Source organism: Vicia villosa, linkage group LG5, assembly GCF_029867415.1.
Source record: "Vicia villosa cultivar HV-30 ecotype Madison, WI linkage group LG5, Vvil1.0, whole genome shotgun sequence".
Lineage (NCBI taxonomy): Eukaryota > Viridiplantae > Streptophyta > Magnoliopsida > Fabales > Fabaceae > Vicia > Vicia villosa.
In genome coordinates this window covers 5,085,329-5,104,929 of record NC_081184.1, presented here as the reverse complement: position 1 = coordinate 5,104,929, position 19,601 = coordinate 5,085,329, and the positions used below count along the sequence as shown (strand labels likewise).

The window sequence follows — 19,601 nt, the reverse complement described above, 5'->3', positions numbered from 1 at the left end:
AAGCATACCCAAATGCATTTATTAATTCTATTTTAATGTTGATAACAAACTCAGAACTTTATCACATGTCTACATCATTGAGACTAGCTATTTATTCATTTTTTCCCACACACAATGACCTAAATCGTTTGGAATACACATACCGTTTCATAGTCAATGATAATTTGACGAAAAAGGATGAATTAATATATAATTATAGATGACCCGACGCCTAGTTTTTGAACTAAACAGTCGATGTATCTACTTAAATCAAATTTGGTGCGTCACTAGCTTGTTGTGCCAAATTTTATCCTTCGAGGAAGTTAATCGCATAATTATAAAATTAGTAGCTTAAGTCCAAAACTCAGTTCTAAAATATGTTATTTTACAGCTCTAAATATATTTTCAACGAGAGAATAAATTATAGAAAATTATCTTTGTCAAGTTGTTACAACACATAGGACACCATAAATATATTGTTGTTTTGTATGATTTTCTATATGTAGAAATACTCGTATTGTGTTTGAAATGTGATTTAATTGGTCATGATATAAATGTTTTTTGAGGATATAGAATTGAAGATATTGTAATCAATAATAATTTGAAACAATAAATTAGGTATATAAATATGACAAAAATAATTTAGGAGTAAAATGATAAGAACTTCAACAACAAATCCTAAGAATACTACTACTGATTGTTAGTCTAGCCATATCCTAAAAGGTATTATACAAATAATAGAATTTTCTTAAAATGATAGAAGAAAAAGAATGAGTTTATCTATATTTTAATGCGAGATTCTTGTGGGAACACATGATATTACTTGAAAAAATAACTTTTCAATCGACATCTCTATCAACTATAAAGTATGTTGTGTATTCCCCATTATAATAAGGAAACAAGAAAACAATGAAGAAACAAATGTTATCTTAAATGAATCTTTCTTTCCTTCAGTGTATTTGTACTATTACTGATGGTATCAACTGTCAATCAAGAAACAATATCATAATGTAACTATATTTATCATTTTCCTATTGTAAGTTATACAAATTAAAAACAAATAAGGAACTGCTTTATTGAATATAGTTATCATCTTTCCTAGAATATGTTAGACAAAACTAGGAGTTCATTTATTCCCCTTAATCTATGAATATTAGCCTTAAATATTGTAACAAATTTGTATTTATTGAAAATGAATGGAAAAGAATGAAACGAAAGTTGCTGACATGGTATCAGAACTTAATTTTTATTCTCCTTGAACGACTCGTCACTTCCAGAGTCGATTTCCCAAAAGTTTTGGAGATTGTTTTAATTTTTAACTTTTCGTTTTGTTGAAGAAATAATTTCTTTCGATGGATGGCTAATTTTCTCTCTGCTTGTCGTTTCTCATTCTGTGTGCTTGAATATCGAGATTGGATCATATTCTACTTTGGTTGATTCTCTCGTTGTTGGTTGGGGTATTGGGCACATATACGCTTCCTTTTCCTCTCTCTTTGTTATGACTTGGATTTCTCGAATGTTTGATAAAATGGTTCAATTAAACTTGTGAAATCTTGTTATTTGGGACTTGTTAAGCAACACCCCATTTGTTTGCTCTTGAAATTCCCTCTTTCGATTCATGTCCATGTTCGTTTCGAAATCGTTTTTTATAATTAAAGCATGAACTGCTTGATTTTCTATGTTGTCTATTGATTTTTGTCTTTACGATTCTCGATTTTTAAAACTCTTGAAATTCCCTCTTTCGATTCATGTCCATGTTCGTTTCGAAATCGTTTTTTATAATTAAAGCATGAACTGCTTGATTTTCTATGTTGTCTATTGATTTTTGTCTTTACGATTCTCGATTTTTGATAGATAATTTGTTTTGTCACTTAAATCACATGTTATAAAAAATGTCAGAAGTGGGATTTGAACCCACGCCCTCTAACTTGAGTCTGGCGCCTTAGACCACTCGGCCATCCTGACTTGAATGTTAATTTATCGAACTATGTTAATATATCACTAAACACTAATTTCGTAAGAATGAATCAACATGCATGAAAATATTTTGTATCTACATTGTTTACTTAGTAGTGATTATGTGACATTTTATCTCTATATTACAAATTTGATATTTAATAGTTGAACTTACACATGGTAATAAGATTTTACCTTAACTCCACTACTATCACCTTTTATTTTTCCATTTTTAGAAATATGTACTGACCTCTTAAGTTTTTGTCCTAAAGTAACTGAGTTATGTACTCTTACCAAAATATTTTTTTGAATAAAACATGTTTATTCAATTTCATTAATAAGAATATTTTGGATACATGTAGGATTACTAATCAAAATTTGAAAACTATGTTGAAATTTTCCTAGTCTTGTAAGAGAATATGGTAACTCGTAGGCATGCTTCATAAGAAACTCTACCTTAGTGTTTTCTGCATAAATTATTCATAAGACAATGATAACTATAGAAATAATACCAAAGTCAATATTTTCTTTTTTTCTTATGAGACCGTTCAACAGCCCTTATGGAATATAATTCAAATCCAAGCATACCCAAATGCATTTATTAATTCTATTTTAATGTTGATAACAAACTCAGAACTTTATCACATGTCTACATCATTGAGACTAGCTATTTATTCATTTTTTCCCACACACAATGACCTAAATCGTTTGGAATACACATACCGTTTCATAGTCAATGATAATTTGACGAAAAAGGATGAATTAATATATAATTATAGATGACCCGACGCCTAGTTTTTGAACTAAACAGTCGATGTATCTACTTAAATCAAATTTGGTGCGTCACTAGCTTGTTGTGCCAAATTTTATCCTTCGAGGAAGTTAATCGCATAATTATAAAATTAGTAGCTTAAGTCCAAAACTCAGTTCTAAAATATGTTATTTTACAGCTCTAAATATATTTTCAACGAGAGAATAAATTATAGAAAATTATCTTTGTCAAGTTGTTACAACACATAGGACACCATAAATATATTGTTGTTTTGTATGATTTTCTATATGTAGAAATACTCGTATTGTGTTTGAAATGTGATTTAATTGGTCATGATATAAATGTTTTTTGAGGATATAGAATTGAAGATATTGTAATCAATAATAATTTGAAACAATAAATTAGGTATATAAATATGACAAAAATAATTTAGGAGTAAAATGATAAGAACTTCAACAACAAATCCTAAGAATACTACTACTGATTGTTAGTCTAGCCATATCCTAAAAGGTATTATACAAATAATAGAATTTTCTTAAAATGATAGAAGAAAAAGAATGAGTTTATCTATATTTTAATGCGAGATTCTTGTGGGAACACATGATATTACTTGAAAAAATAACTTTTCAATCGACATCTCTATCAACTATAAAGTATGTTGTGTATTCCCCATTATAATAAGGAAACAAGAAAACAATGAAGAAACAAATGTTATCTTAAATGAATCTTTCTTTCCTTCAGTGTATTTGTACTATTACTGATGGTATCAACTGTCAATCAAGAAACAATATCATAATGTAACTATATTTATCATTTTCCTATTGTAAGTTATACAAATTAAAAACAAATAAGGAACTGCTTTATTGAATATAGTTATCATCTTTCCTAGAATATGTTAGACAAAACTAGGAGTTCATTTATTCCCCTTAATCTATGAATATTAGCCTTAAATATTGTAACAAATTTGTATTTATTGAAAATGAATGGAAAAGAATGAAACGAAAGTTGCTGACATGGTATCAGAACTTAATTTTTATTCTCCTTGAACGACTCGTCACTTCCAGAGTCGATTTCCCAAAAGTTTTGGAGATTGTTTTAATTTTTAACTTTTCGTTTTGTTGAAGAAATAATTTCTTTCGATGGATGGCTAATTTTCTCTCTGCTTGTCGTTTCTCATTCTGTGTGCTTGAATATCGAGATTGGATCATATTCTACTTTGGTTGATTCTCTCGTTGTTGGTTGGGGTATTGGGCACATATACGCTTCCTTTTCCTCTCTCTTTGTTATGACTTGGATTTCTCGAATGTTTGATAAAATGGTTCAATTAAACTTGTGAAATCTTGTTATTTGGGACTTGTTAAGCAACACCCCATTTGTTTGCTCTTGAAATTCCCTCTTTCGATTCATGTCCATGTTCGTTTCGAAATCGTTTTTTATAATTAAAGCATGAACTGCTTGATTTTCTATGTTGTCTATTGATTTTTGTCTTTACGATTCTCGATTTTTAAAACTCTTGAAATTCCCTCTTTCGATTCATGTCCATGTTCGTTTCGAAATCGTTTTTTATAATTAAAGCATGAACTGCTTGATTTTCTATGTTGTCTATTGATTTTTGTCTTTACGATTCTCGATTTTTAAAACGATAGATAATTTGTTTTGTCACTTAAATCACATGTTATAAAAAATGTCAGAAGTGGGATTTGAACCCACGCCCTCTCACGAAGACCAGAACTTGAGTCTGGCGCCTTAGACCACTCGGCCATCCTGACTTGAATGTTAATTTATCGAACTATGTTAATATATCACTAAACACTAATTTCGTAAGAATGAATCAACATGCATGAAAATATTTTGTATCTACATTGTTTACTTAGTAGTGATTATGTGACATTTTATCTCTATATTACAAATTTGATATTTAATAGTTGAACTTACACATGGTAATAAGATTTTACCTTAACTCCACTACTATCACCTTTTATTTTTCCATTTTTAGAAATATGTACTGACCTCTTAAGTTTTTGTCCTAAAGTAACTGAGTTATGTACTCTTACCAAAATATTTTTTTGAATAAAACATGTTTATTCAATTTCATTAATAAGAATATTTTGGATACATGTAGGATTACTAATCAAAATTTGAAAACTATGTTGAAATTTTCCTAGTCTTGTAAGAGAATATGGTAACTCGTAGGCATGCTTCATAAGAAACTCTACCTTAGTGTTTTCTGCATAAATTATTCATAAGACAATGATAACTATAGAAATAATACCAAAGTCAATATTTTCTTTTTTTCTTATGAGACCGTTCAACAGCCCTTATGGAATATAATTCAAATCCAAGCATACCCAAATGCATTTATTAATTCTATTTTAATGTTGATAACAAACTCAGAACTTTATCACATGTCTACATCATTGAGACTAGCTATTTATTCATTTTTTCCCACACACAATGACCTAAATCGTTTGGAATACACATACCGTTTCATAGTCAATGATAATTTGACGAAAAAGGATGAATTAATATATAATTATAGATGACCCGACGCCTAGTTTTTGAACTAAACAGTCGATGTATCTACTTAAATCAAATTTGGTGCGTCACTAGCTTGTTGTGCCAAATTTTATCCTTCGAGGAAGTTAATCGCATAATTATAAAATTAGTAGCTTAAGTCCAAAACTCAGTTCTAAAATATGTTATTTTACAGCTCTAAATATATTTTCAACGAGAGAATAAATTATAGAAAATTATCTTTGTCAAGTTGTTACAACACATAGGACACCATAAATATATTGTTGTTTTGTATGATTTTCTATATGTAGAAATACTCGTATTGTGTTTGAAATGTGATTTAATTGGTCATGATATAAATGTTTTTTGAGGATATAGAATTGAAGATATTGTAATCAATAATAATTTGAAACAATAAATTAGGTATATAAATATGACAAAAATAATTTAGGAGTAAAATGATAAGAACTTCAACAACAAATCCTAAGAATACTACTACTGATTGTTAGTCTAGCCATATCCTAAAAGGTATTATACAAATAATAGAATTTTCTTAAAATGATAGAAGAAAAAGAATGAGTTTATCTATATTTTAATGCGAGATTCTTGTGGGAACACATGATATTACTTGAAAAAATAACTTTTCAATCGACATCTCTATCAACTATAAAGTATGTTGTGTATTCCCCATTATAATAAGGAAACAAGAAAACAATGAAGAAACAAATGTTATCTTAAATGAATCTTTCTTTCCTTCAGTGTATTTGTACTATTACTGATGGTATCAACTGTCAATCAAGAAACAATATCATAATGTAACTATATTTATCATTTTCCTATTGTAAGTTATACAAATTAAAAACAAATAAGGAACTGCTTTATTGAATATAGTTATCATCTTTCCTAGAATATGTTAGACAAAACTAGGAGTTCATTTATTCCCCTTAATCTATGAATATTAGCCTTAAATATTGTAACAAATTTGTATTTATTGAAAATGAATGGAAAAGAATGAAACGAAAGTTGCTGACATGGTATCAGAACTTAATTTTTATTCTCCTTGAACGACTCGTCACTTCCAGAGTCGATTTCCCAAAAGTTTTGGAGATTGTTTTAATTTTTAACTTTTCGTTTTGTTGAAGAAATAATTTCTTTCGATGGATGGCTAATTTTCTCTCTGCTTGTCGTTTCTCATTCTGTGTGCTTGAATATCGAGATTGGATCATATTCTACTTTGGTTGATTCTCTCGTTGTTGGTTGGGGTATTGGGCACATATACGCTTCCTTTTCCTCTCTCTTTGTTATGACTTGGATTTCTCGAATGTTTGATAAAATGGTTCAATTAAACTTGTGAAATCTTGTTATTTGGGACTTGTTAAGCAACACCCCATTTGTTTGCTCTTGAAATTCCCTCTTTCGATTCATGTCCATGTTCGTTTCGAAATCGTTTTTTATAATTAAAGCATGAACTGCTTGATTTTCTATGTTGTCTATTGATTTTTGTCTTTACGATTCTCGATTTTTAAAACTCTTGAAATTCCCTCTTTCGATTCATGTCCATGTTCGTTTCGAAATCGTTTTTTATAATTAAAGCATGAACTGCTTGATTTTCTATGTTGTCTATTGATTTTTGTCTTTACGATTCTCGATTTTTAAAATGATAGATAATTTGTTTTGTCACTTAAATCACATGTTATAAAAAATGTCAGAAGTGGGATTTGAACCCACGCCCTCTCACGAAGACCAGAACTTGAGTCTGGCGCCTTAGACCACTCGGCCATCCTGACTTGAATGTTAATTTATCGAACTATGTTAATATATCACTAAACACTAATTTCGTAAGAATGAATCAACATGCATGAAAATATTTTGTATCTACATTGTTTACTTAGTAGTGATTATGTGACATTTTATCTCTATATTACAAATTTGATATTTAATAGTTGAACTTACACATGGTAATAAGATTTTACCTTAACTCCACTACTATCACCTTTTATTTTTCCATTTTTAGAAATATGTACTGACCTCTTAAGTTTTTGTCCTAAAGTAACTGAGTTATGTACTCTTACCAAAATATTTTTTTGAATAAAACATGTTTATTCAATTTCATTAATAAGAATATTTTGGATACATGTAGGATTACTAATCAAAATTTGAAAACTATGTTGAAATTTTCCTAGTCTTGTAAGAGAATATGGTAACTCGTAGGCATGCTTCATAAGAAACTCTACCTTAGTGTTTTCTGCATAAATTATTCATAAGACAATGATAACTATAGAAATAATACCAAAGTCAATATTTTCTTTTTTTCTTATGAGACCGTTCAACAGCCCTTATGGAATATAATTCAAATCCAAGCATACCCAAATGCATTTATTAATTCTATTTTAATGTTGATAACAAACTCAGAACTTTATCACATGTCTACATCATTGAGACTAGCTATTTATTCATTTTTTCCCACACACAATGACCTAAATCGTTTGGAATACACATACCGTTTCATAGTCAATGATAATTTGACGAAAAAGGATGAATTAATATATAATTATAGATGACCCGACGCCTAGTTTTTGAACTAAACAGTCGATGTATCTACTTAAATCAAATTTGGTGCGTCACTAGCTTGTTGTGCCAAATTTTATCCTTCGAGGAAGTTAATCGCATAATTATAAAATTAGTAGCTTAAGTCCAAAACTCAGTTCTAAAATATGTTATTTTACAGCTCTAAATATATTTTCAACGAGAGAATAAATTATAGAAAATTATCTTTGTCAAGTTGTTACAACACATAGGACACCATAAATATATTGTTGTTTTGTATGATTTTCTATATGTAGAAATACTCGTATTGTGTTTGAAATGTGATTTAATTGGTCATGATATAAATGTTTTTTGAGGATATAGAATTGAAGATATTGTAATCAATAATAATTTGAAACAATAAATTAGGTATATAAATATGACAAAAATAATTTAGGAGTAAAATGATAAGAACTTCAACAACAAATCCTAAGAATACTACTACTGATTGTTAGTCTAGCCATATCCTAAAAGGTATTATACAAATAATAGAATTTTCTTAAAATGATAGAAGAAAAAGAATGAGTTTATCTATATTTTAATGCGAGATTCTTGTGGGAACACATGATATTACTTGAAAAAATAACTTTTCAATCGACATCTCTATCAACTATAAAGTATGTTGTGTATTCCCCATTATAATAAGGAAACAAGAAAACAATGAAGAAACAAATGTTATCTTAAATGAATCTTTCTTTCCTTCAGTGTATTTGTACTATTACTGATGGTATCAACTGTCAATCAAGAAACAATATCATAATGTGACTATATTTATCATTTTCCTATTGTAAGTTATACAAATTAAAAACAAATAAGGAACTGCTTTATTGAATATAGTTATCATCTTTCCTAGAATATGTTAGACAAAACTAGGAGTTCATTTATTCCCCTTAATCTATGAATATTAGCCTTAAATATTGTAACAAATTTGTATTTATTGAAAATGAATGGAAAAGAATGAAACGAAAGTTGCTGACATGGTATCAGAACTTAATTTTTATTCTCCTTGAACGACTCGTCACTTCCAGAGTCGATTTCCCAAAAGTTTTGGAGATTGTTTTAATTTTTAACTTTTCGTTTTGTTGAAGAAATAATTTCTTTCGATGGATGGCTAATTTTCTCTCTGCTTGTCGTTTCTCATTCTGTGTGCTTGAATATCGAGATTGGATCATATTCTACTTTGGTTGATTCTCTCGTTGTTGGTTGGGGTATTGGGCACATATACGCTTCCTTTTCCTCTCTCTTTGTTATGACTTGGATTTCTCGAATGTTTGATAAAATGGTTCAATTAAACTTGTGAAATCTTGTTATTTGGGACTTGTTAAGCAACACCCCATTTGTTTGCTCTTGAAATTCCCTCTTTCGATTCATGTCCATGTTCGTTTCGAAATCGTTTTTTATAATTAAAGCATGAACTGCTTGATTTTCTATGTTGTCTATTGATTTTTGTCTTTACGATTCTCGATTTTTAAAACTCTTGAAATTCCCTCTTTCGATTCATGTCCATGTTCGTTTCGAAATCGTTTTTTATAATTAAAGCATGAACTGCTTGATTTTCTATGTTGTCTATTGATTTTTGTCTTTACGATTCTCGATTTTTAAAATGATAGATAATTTGTTTTGTCACTTAAATCACATGTTATAAAAAATGTCAGAAGTGGGATTTGAACCCACGCCCTCTCACGAAGACCAGAACTTGAGTCTGGCGCCTTAGACCACTCGGCCATCCTGACTTGAATGTTAATTTATCGAACTATGTTAATATATCACTAAACACTAATTTCGTAAGAATGAATCAACATGCATGAAAATATTTTGTATCTACATTGTTTACTTAGTAGTGATTATGTGACATTTTATCTCTATATTACAAATTTGATATTTAATAGTTGAACTTACACATGGTAATAAGATTTTACCTTAACTCCACTACTATCACCTTTTATTTTTCCATTTTTAGAAATATGTACTGACCTCTTAAGTTTTTGTCCTAAAGTAACTGAGTTATGTACTCTTACCAAAATATTTTTTTGAATAAAACATGTTTATTCAATTTCATTAATAAGAATATTTTGGATACATGTAGGATTACTAATCAAAATTTGAAAACTATGTTGAAATTTTCCTAGTCTTGTAAGAGAATATGGTAACTCGTAGGCATGCTTCATAAGAAACTCTACCTTAGTGTTTTCTGCATAAATTATTCATAAGACAATGATAACTATAGAAATAATACCAAAGTCAATATTTTCTTTTTTTCTTATGAGACCGTTCAACAGCCCTTATGGAATATAATTCAAATCCAAGCATACCCAAATGCATTTATTAATTCTATTTTAATGTTGATAACAAACTCAGAACTTTATCACATGTCTACATCATTGAGACTAGCTATTTATTCATTTTTTCCCACACACAATGACCTAAATCGTTTGGAATACACATACCGTTTCATAGTCAATGATAATTTGACGAAAAAGGATGAATTAATATATAATTATAGATGACCCGACGCCTAGTTTTTGAACTAAACAGTCGATGTATCTACTTAAATCAAATTTGGTGCGTCACTAGCTTGTTGTGCCAAATTTTATCCTTCGAGGAAGTTAATCGCATAATTATAAAATTAGTAGCTTAAGTCCAAAACTCAGTTCTAAAATATGTTATTTTACAGCTCTAAATATATTTTCAACGAGAGAATAAATTATAGAAAATTATCTTTGTCAAGTTGTTACAACACATAGGACACCATAAATATATTGTTGTTTTGTATGATTTTCTATATGTAGAAATACTCGTATTGTGTTTGAAATGTGATTTAATTGGTCATGATATAAATGTTTTTTGAGGATATAGAATTGAAGATATTGTAATCAATAATAATTTGAAACAATAAATTAGGTATATAAATATGACAAAAATAATTTAGGAGTAAAATGATAAGAACTTCAACAACAAATCCTAAGAATACTACTACTGATTGTTAGTCTAGCCATATCCTAAAAGGTATTATACAAATAATAGAATTTTCTTAAAATGATAGAAGAAAAAGAATGAGTTTATCTATATTTTAATGCGAGATTCTTGTGGGAACACATGATATTACTTGAAAAAATAACTTTTCAATCGACATCTCTATCAACTATAAAGTATGTTGTGTATTCCCCATTATAATAAGGAAACAAGAAAACAATGAAGAAACAAATGTTATCTTAAATGAATCTTTCTTTCCTTCAGTGTATTTGTACTATTACTGATGGTATCAACTGTCAATCAAGAAACAATATCATAATGTGACTATATTTATCATTTTCCTATTGTAAGTTATACAAATTAAAAACAAATAAGGAACTGCTTTATTGAATATAGTTATCATCTTTCCTAGAATATGTTAGACAAAACTAGGAGTTCATTTATTCCCCTTAATCTATGAATATTAGCCTTAAATATTGTAACAAATTTGTATTTATTGAAAATGAATGGAAAAGAATGAAACGAAAGTTGCTGACATGGTATCAGAACTTAATTTTTATTCTCCTTGAACGACTCGTCACTTCCAGAGTCGATTTCCCAAAAGTTTTGGAGATTGTTTTAATTTTTAACTTTTCGTTTTGTTGAAGAAATAATTTCTTTCGATGGATGGCTAATTTTCTCTCTGCTTGTCGTTTCTCATTCTGTGTGCTTGAATATCGAGATTGGATCATATTCTACTTTGGTTGATTCTCTCGTTGTTGGTTGGGGTATTGGGCACATATACGCTTCCTTTTCCTCTCTCTTTGTTATGACTTGGATTTCTCGAATGTTTGATAAAATGGTTCAATTAAACTTGTGAAATCTTGTTATTTGGGACTTGTTAAGCAACACCCCATTTGTTTGCTCTTGAAATTCCCTCTTTCGATTCATGTCCATGTTCGTTTCGAAATCGTTTTTTATAATTAAAGCATGAACTGCTTGATTTTCTATGTTGTCTATTGATTTTTGTCTTTACGATTCTCGATTTTTAAAACTCTTGAAATTCCCTCTTTCGATTCATGTCCATGTTCGTTTCGAAATCGTTTTTTATAATTAAAGCATGAACTGCTTGATTTTCTATGTTGTCTATTGATTTTTGTCTTTACGATTCTCGATTTTTAAAATGATAGATAATTTGTTTTGTCACTTAAATCACATGTTATAAAAAATGTCAGAAGTGGGATTTGAACCCACGCCCTCTCACGAAGACCAGAACTTGAGTCTGGCGCCTTAGACCACTCGGCCATCCTGACTTGAATGTTAATTTATCGAACTATGTTAATATATCACTAAACACTAATTTCGTAAGAATGAATCAACATGCATGAAAATATTTTGTATCTACATTGTTTACTTAGTAGTGATTATGTGACATTTTATCTCTATATTACAAATTTGATATTTAATAGTTGAACTTACACATGGTAATAAGATTTTACCTTAACTCCACTACTATCACCTTTTATTTTTCCATTTTTAGAAATATGTACTGACCTCTTAAGTTTTTGTCCTAAAGTAACTGAGTTATGTACTCTTACCAAAATATTTTTTTGAATAAAACATGTTTATTCAATTTCATTAATAAGAATATTTTGGATACATGTAGGATTACTAATCAAAATTTGAAAACTATGTTGAAATTTTCCTAGTCTTGTAAGAGAATATGGTAACTCGTAGGCATGCTTCATAAGAAACTCTACCTTAGTGTTTTCTGCATAAATTATTCATAAGACAATGATAACTATAGAAATAATACCAAAGTCAATATTTTCTTTTTTTCTTATGAGACCGTTCAACAGCCCTTATGGAATATAATTCAAATCCAAGCATACCCAAATGCATTTATTAATTCTATTTTAATGTTGATAACAAACTCAGAACTTTATCACATGTCTACATCATTGAGACTAGCTATTTATTCATTTTTTCCCACACACAATGACCTAAATCGTTTGGAATACACATACCGTTTCATAGTCAATGATAATTTGACGAAAAAGGATGAATTAATATATAATTATAGATGACCCGACGCCTAGTTTTTGAACTAAACAGTCGATGTATCTACTTAAATCAAATTTGGTGCGTCACTAGCTTGTTGTGCCAAATTTTATCCTTCGAGGAAGTTAATCGCATAATTATAAAATTAGTAGCTTAAGTCCAAAACTCAGTTCTAAAATATGTTATTTTACAGCTCTAAATATATTTTCAACGAGAGAATAAATTATAGAAAATTATCTTTGTCAAGTTGTTACAACACATAGGACACCATAAATATATTGTTGTTTTGTATGATTTTCTATATGTAGAAATACTCGTATTGTGTTTGAAATGTGATTTAATTGGTCATGATATAAATGTTTTTTGAGGATATAGAATTGAAGATATTGTAATCAATAATAATTTGAAACAATAAATTAGGTATATAAATATGACAAAAATAATTTAGGAGTAAAATGATAAGAACTTCAACAACAAATCCTAAGAATACTACTACTGATTGTTAGTCTAGCCATATCCTAAAAGGTATTATACAAATAATAGAATTTTCTTAAAATGATAGAAGAAAAAGAATGAGTTTATCTATATTTTAATGCGAGATTCTTGTGGGAACACATGATATTACTTGAAAAAATAACTTTTCAATCGACATCTCTATCAACTATAAAGTATGTTGTGTATTCCCCATTATAATAAGGAAACAAGAAAACAATGAAGAAACAAATGTTATCTTAAATGAATCTTTCTTTCCTTCAGTGTATTTGTACTATTACTGATGGTATCAACTGTCAATCAAGAAACAATATCATAATGTGACTATATTTATCATTTTCCTATTGTAAGTTATACAAATTAAAAACAAATAAGGAACTGCTTTATTGAATATAGTTATCATCTTTCCTAGAATATGTTAGACAAAACTAGGAGTTCATTTATTCCCCTTAATCTATGAATATTAGCCTTAAATATTGTAACAAATTTGTATTTATTGAAAATGAATGGAAAAGAATGAAACGAAAGTTGCTGACATGGTATCAGAACTTAATTTTTATTCTCCTTGAACGACTCGTCACTTCCAGAGTCGATTTCCCAAAAGTTTTGGAGATTGTTTTAATTTTTAACTTTTCGTTTTGTTGAAGAAATAATTTCTTTCGATGGATGGCTAATTTTCTCTCTGCTTGTCGTTTCTCATTCTGTGTGCTTGAATATCGAGATTGGATCATATTCTACTTTGGTTGATTCTCTCGTTGTTGGTTGGGGTATTGGGCACATATACGCTTCCTTTTCCTCTCTCTTTGTTATGACTTGGATTTCTCGAATGTTTGATAAAATGGTTCAATTAAACTTGTGAAATCTTGTTATTTGGGACTTGTTAAGCAACACCCCATTTGTTTGCTCTTGAAATTCCCTCTTTCGATTCATGTCCATGTTCGTTTCGAAATCGTTTTTTATAATTAAAGCATGAACTGCTTGATTTTCTATGTTGTCTATTGATTTTTGTCTTTACGATTCTCGATTTTTAAAACTCTTGAAATTCCCTCTTTCGATTCATGTCCATGTTCGTTTCGAAATCGTTTTTTATAATTAAAGCATGAACTGCTTGATTTTCTATGTTGTCTATTGATTTTTGTCTTTACGATTCTCGATTTTTAAAATGATAGATAATTTGTTTTGTCACTTAAATCACATGTTATAAAAAATGTCAGAAGTGGGATTTGAACCCACGCCCTCTCACGAAGACCAGAACTTGAGTCTGGCGCCTTAGACCACTCGGCCATCCTGACTTGAATGTTAATTTATCGAACTATGTTAATATATCACTAAACACTAATTTCGTAAGAATGAATCAACATGCATGAAAATATTTTGTATCTACATTGTTTACTTAGTAGTGATTATGTGACATTTTATCTCTATATTACAAATTTGATATTTAATAGTTGAACTTACACATGGTAATAAGATTTTACCTTAACTCCACTACTATCACCTTTTATTTTTCCATTTTTAGAAATATGTACTGACCTCTTAAGTTTTTGTCCTAAAGTAACTGAGTTATGTACTCTTACCAAAATATTTTTTTGAATAAAACATGTTTATTCAATTTCATTAATAAGAATATTTTGGATACATGTAGGATTACTAATCAAAATTTGAAAACTATGTTGAAATTTTCCTAGTCTTGTAAGAGAATATGGTAACTCGTAGGCATGCTTCATAAGAAACTCTACCTTAGTGTTTTCTGCATAAATTATTCATAAGACAATGATAACTATAGAAATAATACCAAAGTCAATATTTTCTTTTTTTCTTATGAGACCGTTCAACAGCCCTTATGGAATATAATTCAAATCCAAGCATACCCAAATGCATTTATTAATTCTATTTTAATGTTGATAACAAACTCAGAACTTTATCACATGTCTACATCATTGAGACTAGCTATTTATTCATTTTTTCCCACACACAATGACCTAAATCGTTTGGAATACACATACCGTTTCATAGTCAATGATAATTTGACGAAAAAGGATGAATTAATATATAATTATAGATGACCCGACGCCTAGTTTTTGAACTAAACAGTCGATGTATCTACTTAAATCAAATTTGGTGCGTCACTAGCTTGTTGTGCCAAATTTTATCCTTCGAGGAAGTTAATCGCATAATTATAAAATTAGTAGCTTAAGTCCAAAACTCAGTTCTAAAATATGTTATTTTACAGCTCTAAATATATTTTCAACGAGAGAATAAATTATAGAAAATTATCTTTGTCAAGTTGTTACAACACATAGGACACCATAAATATATTGTTGTTTTGTATGATTTTCTATATGTAGAAATACTCGTATTGTGTTTGAAATGTGATTTAATTGGTCATGATATAAATGTTTTTTGAGGATATAGAATTGAAGATATTGTAATCAATAATAATTTGAAACAATAAATTAGGTATATAAATATGACAAAAATAATTTAGGAGTAAAATGATAAGAACTTCAACAACAAATCCTAAGAATACTACTACTGATTGTTAGTCTAGCCATATCCTAAAAGGTATTATACAAATAATAGAATTTTCTTAAAATGATAGAAGAAAAAGAATGAGTTTATCTATATTTTAATGCGAGATTCTTGTGGGAACACATGATATTACTTGAAAAAATAACTTTTCAATCGACATCTCTATCAACTATAAAGTATGTTGTGTATTCCCCATTATAATAAGGAAACAAGAAAACAATGAAGAAACAAATGTTATCTTAAATGAATCTTTCTTTCCTTCAGTGTATTTGTACTATTACTGATGGTATCAACTGTCAATCAAGAAACAATATCATAATGTGACTATATTTATCATTTTCCTATTGTAAGTTATACAAATTAAAAACAAATAAGGAACTGCTTTATTGAATATAGTTATCATCTTTCCTAGAATATGTTAGACAAAACTAGGAGTTCATTTATTCCCCTTAATCTATGAATATTAGCCTTAAATATTGTAACAAATTTGTATTTATTGAAAATGAATGGAAAAGAATGAAACGAAAGTTGCTGACATGGTATCAGAACTTAATTTTTATTCTCCTTGAACGACTCGTCACTTCCAGAGTCGATTTCCCAAAAGTTTTGGAGATTGTTTTAATTTTTAACTTTTCGTTTTGTTGAAGAAATAATTTCTTTCGATGGATGGCTAATTTTCTCTCTGCTTGTCGTTTCTCATTCTGTGTGCTTGAATATCGAGATTGGATCATATTCTACTTTGGTTGATTCTCTCGTTGTTGGTTGGGGTATTGGGCACATATACGCTTCCTTTTCCTCTCTCTTTGTTATGACTTGGATTTCTCGAATGTTTGATAAAATGGTTCAATTAAACTTGTGAAATCTTGTTATTTGGGACTTGTTAAGCAACACCCCATTTGTTTGCTCTTGAAATTCCCTCTTTCGATTCATGTCCATGTTCGTTTCGAAATCGTTTTTTATAATTAAAGCATGAACTGCTTGATTTTCTATGTTGTCTATTGATTTTTGTCTTTACGATTCTCGATTTTTAAAACTCTTGAAATTCCCTCTTTCGATTCATGTCCATGTTCGTTTCGAAATCGTTTTTTATAATTAAAGCATGAACTGCTTGATTTTCTATGTTGTCTATTGATTTTTGTCTTTACGATTCTCGATTTTTAAAATGATAGATAATTTGTTTTGTCACTTAAATCACATGTTATAAAAAATGTCAGAAGTGGGATTTGAACCCACGCCCTCTCACGAAGACCAGAACTTGAGTCTGGCGCCTTAGACCACTCGGCCATCCTGACTTGAATGTTAATTTATCGAACTATGTTAATATATCACTAAACACTAATTTCGTAAGAATGAATCAACATGCATGAAAATATTTTGTATCTACATTGTTTACTTAGTAGTGATTATGTGACATTTTATCTCTATATTACAAATTTGATATTTAATAGTTGAACTTACACATGGTAATAAGATTTTACCTTAACTCCACTACTATCACCTTTTATTTTTCCATTTTTAGAAATATGTACTGACCTCTTAAGTTTTTGTCCTAAAGTAACTGAGTTATGTACTCTTACCAAAATATTTTTTTGAATAAAACATGTTTATTCAATTTCATTAATAAGAATATTTTGGATACATGTAGGATTACTAATCAAAATTTGAAAACTATGTTGAAATTTTCCTAGTCTTGTAAGAGAATATGGTAACTCGTAGGCATGCTTCATAAGAAACTCTACCTTAGTGTTTTCTGCATAAATTATTCATAAGACAATGATAACTATAGAAATAATACCAAAGTCAATATTTTCTTTTTTTCTTATGAGACCGTTCAACAGCCCTTATGGAATATAATTCAAATCCAAGCATACCCAAATGCATTTATTAATTCTATTTTAATGTTGATAACAAACTCAGAACTTTATCACATGTCTACATCATTGAGACTAGCTATTTATTCATTTTTTCCCACACACAATGACCTAAATCGTTTGGAATACACATACCGTTTCATAGTCAATGATAATTTGACGAAAAAGGATGAATTAATATATAATTATAGATGACCCGACGCCTAGTTTTTGAACTAAACAGTCGATGTATCTACTTAAATCAAATTTGGTGCGTCACTAGCTTGTTGTGCCAAATTTTATCCTTCGAGGAAGTTAATCGCATAATTATAAAATTAGTAGCTTAAGTCCAAAACTCAGTTCTAAAATATGTTATTTTACAGCTCTAAATATATTTTCAACGAGAGAATAAATTATAGAAAATTATCTTTGTCAAGTTGTTACAACACATAGGACACCATAAATATATTGTTGTTTTGTATGATTTTCTATATGTAGAAATACTCGTATTGTGTTTGAAATGTGATTTAATTGGTCATGATATAAATGTTTTTTGAGGATATAGAATTGAAGATATTGTAATCAATAATAATTTGAAACAATAAATTAGGTATATAAATATGACAAAAATAATTTAGGAGTAAAATGATAAGAACTTCAACAACAAATCCTAAGAATACTACTACTGATTGTTAGTCTAGCCATATCCTAAAAGGTATTATACAAATAATAGAATTTTCTTAAAATGATAGAAGAAAAAGAATGAGTTTATCTATATTTTAATGCGAGATTCTTGTGGGAACACATGATATTACTTGAAAAAATAACTTTTCAATCGACATCTCTATCAACTATAAAGTATGTTGTGTATTCCCCATTATAATAAGGAAACAAGAAAACAATGAAGAAACAAATGTTATCTTAAATGAATCTTTCTTTCCTTCAGTGTATTTGTACTATTACTGATGGTATCAACTGTCAATCAAGAAACAATATCATAATGTGACTATATTTATCATTTTCCTATTGTAAGTTATACAAATTAAAAACAAATAAGGAACTGCTTTATTGAATATAGTTATCATCTTTCCTAGAATATGTTAGACAAAACTAGGAGTTCATTTATTCCCCTTAATCTATGAATATTAGCCTTAAATATTGTAACAAATTTGTATTTATTGAAAATGAATGGAAAAGAATGAAACGAAAGTTGCTGACATGGTATCAGAACTTAATTTTTATTCTCCTTGAACGACTCGTCACTTCCAGAGTCGATTTCCCAAAAGTTTTGGAGATTGTTTTAATTTTTAACTTTTCGTTTTGTTGAAGAAATAATTTCTTTCGATGGATGGCTAATTTTCTCTCTGCTTGTCGTTTCTCATTCTGTGTGCTTGAATATCGAGATTGGATCATATTCTACTTTGGTTGATTCTCTCGTTGTTGGTTGGGGTATTGGGCACATATACGCTTCCTTTTCCTCTCTCTTTGTTATGACTTGGATTTCTCGAATGTTTGATAAAATGGTTCAATTAAACTTGTGAAATCTTGTTATTTGGGACTTGTTAAGCAACACCCCATTTGTTTGCTCTTGAAATTCCCTCTTTCGATTCATGTCCATGTTCGTTTCGAAATCGTTTTTTATAATTAAAGCATGAACTGCTTGATTTTCTATGTTGTCTATTGATTTTTGTCTTTACGATTCTCGATTTTTAAAACTCTTGAAATTCCCTCTTTCGATTCATGTCCATGTTCGTTTCGAAATCGTTTTTTATAATTAAAGCATGAACTGCTTGATTTTCTATGTTGTCTATTGATTTTTGTCTTTACGATTCTCGATTTTTAAAATGATAGATAATTTGTTTTGTCACTTAAATCACATGTTATAAAAAATGTCAGAAGTGGGATTT

At 28.9% G+C, this 19,601-nt stretch overlaps 7 non-coding genes across 7 annotated transcripts; all 7 read right to left on the bottom strand.

Moving 5' to 3' along the window:
* Window positions 1-1,872: 1,872 nt before the first annotated feature.
* Window positions 1,873-1,944, bottom strand: TRNAL-CAA (transfer RNA leucine (anticodon CAA)). The gene has a single exon. It is a non-coding gene; the product is annotated as a tRNA-Leu (tRNA).
* A 2,448-nt stretch (window positions 1,945-4,392) lies between these two features.
* Window positions 4,393-4,476, bottom strand: TRNAL-CAA (transfer RNA leucine (anticodon CAA)). The gene has a single exon. It is a non-coding gene; the product is annotated as a tRNA-Leu (tRNA).
* Window positions 4,477-6,924: 2,448 nt separating this feature from the next.
* Window positions 6,925-7,008, bottom strand: TRNAL-CAA (transfer RNA leucine (anticodon CAA)). Its single transcript has one exon. It is a non-coding gene; the product is annotated as a tRNA-Leu (tRNA).
* Window positions 7,009-9,456: 2,448 nt separating this feature from the next.
* Window positions 9,457-9,540, bottom strand: TRNAL-CAA (transfer RNA leucine (anticodon CAA)). Its single transcript has one exon. It is a non-coding gene; the product is annotated as a tRNA-Leu (tRNA).
* A 2,448-nt stretch (window positions 9,541-11,988) lies between these two features.
* Window positions 11,989-12,072, bottom strand: TRNAL-CAA (transfer RNA leucine (anticodon CAA)). The gene has a single exon. It is a non-coding gene; the product is annotated as a tRNA-Leu (tRNA).
* A 2,448-nt stretch (window positions 12,073-14,520) lies between these two features.
* Window positions 14,521-14,604, bottom strand: TRNAL-CAA (transfer RNA leucine (anticodon CAA)). Its single transcript has one exon. It is a non-coding gene; the product is annotated as a tRNA-Leu (tRNA).
* A 2,448-nt stretch (window positions 14,605-17,052) lies between these two features.
* On the bottom strand, window positions 17,053-17,136 carry TRNAL-CAA (transfer RNA leucine (anticodon CAA)). The gene has a single exon. It is a non-coding gene; the product is annotated as a tRNA-Leu (tRNA).
* Between the last annotated feature and the right edge of the window lie 2,465 nt (window positions 17,137-19,601).